This window comes from Echiichthys vipera, assembly GCF_963691815.1.
Source record: "Echiichthys vipera genome assembly, chromosome: 3".
Lineage (NCBI taxonomy): Eukaryota > Metazoa > Chordata > Actinopteri > Perciformes > Trachinidae > Echiichthys > Echiichthys vipera.
This window is the reverse complement of record NC_139828.1, coordinates 16,893,669-16,898,066: the sequence shown is the minus strand read 5'-3', so window position 1 is coordinate 16,898,066 and position 4,398 is coordinate 16,893,669.

Genomic DNA, 4,398 nt, shown 5'->3' with positions numbered 1-4,398 from the left:
TTTAACTGAAAGGGTTAAAGCCTGATTGAGAAAATGTTTACACATATTAGCAGTTTATATGTTATATCCTGAGATGTATTTGAGTAAGTTAAGTAATTTTGAACAAGATGTTGAGATAACTGAGTCTGACAAGTATTTGGGCTTCATAATGATATTAAGATGACCTTTGATATGAACACATGGTAAAGCCAGCAGCATTGTTTTTGTCTGCGGAAGCTAAGACAGCTAAACCAAATTCCAGGTCAATAGATCCTCAATGACATTGTTTTATAAATCTTTTTATCGAGTAAGTTTTTATTTTTCATTTATTTGTTGGTATTCCTCAGCCTCACAATGAAAAACTCAGCAAACCGTACTCAGCAGAAAGATCTTTCCATACTGTACAACAAACAATTGTTGAAGAAGGCAGAATCCATTATATCAGACAGTACTCGGCCTCCTTCACTTAGAAGTCCCCCAGTTCCTGCCCTGTGCTTCCCGCTTCAAAAAAACATTAGCCAAAAGGTTGGACATGGATGTCTGTACCACAATTTATAGCACACATCCAACATTAAGAGTTGTTTGAGTTTCACTCAGATTCAGTATTGTAAATACCTGATTTCTTACCTGGGTTGAAATTAGGTTACCTTACAGTTGCTCCCATCTAGAATAGAAATGTAGCCCATATTGATATATAGACATTTTTACAAAGAAAACCAGAAATAAGAAATACGGAACAACAACATGCATTACACTACAATATACAACAACACAATGGGATCTATGATTAAGTAGCTTAAAATGCAAAAAATAATATAAATAATTAAGTTAAAGTCAAATAAACTAGCTGAAATGTACAGTGTGCTGTATTAACATCAGAAAACCACACAGTTTAGTTTAGTAGAAGTTATGTTTTTTTATTCTGATTACATGATCATCCCACTGATATATTTTTAATGTCATAGCTTATGTATTGTAGTCTTCTTTTGGGCTATAGCCCTGTTTTACACCAAGAAGTAAATGTGTTATTGCATATTCAAACTATGGATTAACAGTCAATCCCACATATTGAATATGGTTGTAAACATTTAAAACATAGTTTTACAGCACCGTACACTGTGTCAGAGCACAACAGTTTGTAGCACCCGGAGGTGGAGGTGTTAAAAAAAGATGGGTGAGTGGTTACTGAAGGTGTGAAACAACAACTGTGTTGTGTTTTAGATCTAGATTCAACTACAAGAATATACTGTATACATACACATAGTATGTGTGTGTGTATTCCATTTGTATTTATTTAGAGTATTTGTGAGGAACAAATATTACGGGACAGGTCACAAAGGGCGTCACAGCAATAGAAGTAACAGTAGAAACATGTTTACAATATTTCAATTTGAGGAGTCTAAGAACTTCATTTGTTTGAGGTTTAAACAAATGTATTAAAATACACCAACAAACTTAAGTGTTTTAATGGAGGAACTAAAATGCATATCAGTCACCTGTCTGGACCAGCTGCGCAATGGACTGTCACATTATCCCTGTCGCGAATATGCTTTGCAACCACATTAAAAGGCCTGCATGAAAATGCTCATCGCATAAACCTTTTGTTAGTATTATGCATTCTCTGCAGATACACAAGAAGAATTGTGATCTGTAAAGAGGGATGGCCACACAGACAAACCTTAAAGTGACCTAAAGCCAACACCACAGCAGGTGCCTCTTTCTCAATGGAGAAATACACACGTTGATGATGGTTAATTTTTTACAGAAATAAGACACAAGTTGTTCTACTCCGTCAGCCCCATCTCTGAGCAGAACAGCACCAGCACCTAACTTACTAGCATCAATAGCCAACTTGAATGGCGGATCAAAATTTGGCGCAGCAAGAACAGGAACTTCAGACAGCAGACCCTTAATGTGCTCAAACACAGACCACACAAAACAAACTTTCAGGCTGAGCAGATCAGTCAACGGTGCGGTCACAGCATAAAGCCCCTGTAATACCCAGCCATTCCCAAAAACAGTGCAAGTCTCGCCTGGAACTAGGAACTGGGAATCCGCAAATAGCCTCCACTTAAGACTGGACAGTACACACTTCCCCTCTGCCTACCACCTTCCCCAAAAAGCTTGACCAAAGTCACACTTCGCCAGATTTAATGTCAAGTTTGCTTTGCTCAACCACCCAAACACCTCGTACAACTGCTGCATGTGACCCTGCCATGTATCAGAATGTACCACCAAATCATTGAGCTATGCTTCGCAACCAGAGAGACCGGACAACACCACATTCACCAGCCTTTGGAAAGTCATAGCAAGGCCATAACTTTATACTGCAAATAGTCATCCAGTGTTACAAAAGCAGATCTCTCCTTCGCACGTTCAGTTAGCGGGACCTGCCAATACCCCTTTAGCAGATTAAGCTTTGTCGCAAATGAAGCACTACCCACATGTTCAACACAGTCCTCCAGTGTAGGCAGAGGGTAACCATCATGATATGTAGATAAGATCTCTTCAAGATGATTGCTAAAAATAATTAGTAAAAAATTAAAAGCTTTTACAAATTACCCCTTGTTTCGGGTTTTTTGCACCGTGTTTCAGGACAATCTCAAGTACAGTGTTCTGCAAACTTAGTGTTAATGGATCCATTTCAAGGGGTTTGCTGTTACTGGAGCTACTTTAGTGAAAACAGGGTAACAAAAATAATGTGTCAAACTTTGTTGAAAAGCAAGACTTTATAGTGACGTTAAAATTTTAACATTAACAGGATTTGCAAAATCTAAACTAAAATCAATATCGATTCAATGTTTTCAAATTCACCTATGTTGAGAAACATGATGTAGGAATGATGTTGCTATTAGATTTGCAAAATCCAAACAAAATTCAACGGTTATCTAACACTGGCACCTTACGTTGATTCAACAGTGACTCAATGTTAAAATACCAGCTGTGTTGACATTGAAACAATGATAAAAAAAAATGTTTTAAGTTTATTAATAAAGCCACCCCAGAACCAAGGTAAAAAGGAGAACTGGCAAAACAAAACAAAAGGTGGAGGAAGTCTTGGCCAGTCGCGCAGTGGACCGCCAGATCCAGAAATTCCTCCCCCTAAAATAAAGATCCCCAACACAACTAACTGAAAACAAAGAAAACACAAAAAAACCCAGGCTGCCAGCCTCCTACAACTAAAGACAATATAACTATGGGACCGTCTTGAAGCCCTCCAGTCATGCTGTGACCAGGTCTGTGCGAAGAAGAGACTGCGCGCACTTCGACCGCTGCTTTTAATCCCAGGGACTCCACCCCTTCATCAAGACAGCCGAGAGTCGTTTGAGGAAGAGAGATAGGAGAGAAGAACAAAAAGGGTGGAGTGCGTAACAACAACAAAACCCTTAAATCATCCATATCATTGTCTACAAGGCAAACTGTGATTTTCCTACAGTTGTTGCTATGTTATTTAGGCCAACTAATCCATTCACAATAACTAAAAATGTATGAGGTTAAAGTTCTATAAAAATATTGTTATATATCAACCAGATGGTGCCATCTATTGATTGTTGGAGTTTTGAGGTATTACTTTACTCTGGTATTTCCATTTCCTGCTACTTCATACTTGTACTACTACAGTTCAAAGGCTACATGAGTACGTTTTACTTAATTTATTTGATAGCTTTAGTAACTTTAAAACATAAGTTAGGATAAGACTTACCCAGCAGTATATACAGTAATTAAAACTCCAACTTTACCAGCTGCAACATTTAAGTGATTAATGCGCACATTAATGCCGAAATAATCACAATCCATTAATGTGACACATGTGACATAATCTGAAATAGGCCATTTTTTAACATGGACACTAACTTTTGGCACTTTACGTATATTTGGATGCTAATATTTTCTTTACTTATCCTTGACTTTTTTCCTGCATTTCTCTGTGGTATTGCTATTTTTACTTCAGCAGAAGTACTTCTTCCATCACAGTGTTTAATTAAAAAAAGATTAATATTACTTATTTTGATTACTGAAGATAATTGGGTTTTTTTGCTACACGTCTTGTAATAACTTGGGAGAACTTGATAGGTTTTTATCGGCACAGTAGATTGTACCAAATAGCATATTATATTTAAGTGAACCGGCAGCGAAAAGACTAAAATTGTCATTTTCAAAGACCATCAGTTTAGAGCTTAAATGATTGGTCAATTAAACTGCATCTAGTTTAATAATCAACTAACTGTTAACATCAAACATCCTATGGTTGAAGGTTTTCCAACATGAGAATTTGCTGCTTTTCCTTTGCTTAAATTATAATAGGTTGGTCATAAAGTCACACTAGGCTCAGAATTAAAATAATTATTAGTTCTCTGTTAATAAACTTCAACTCAACTTTTCTATGAGCACAGAAAAACAAAAACCCTCATCAACAGT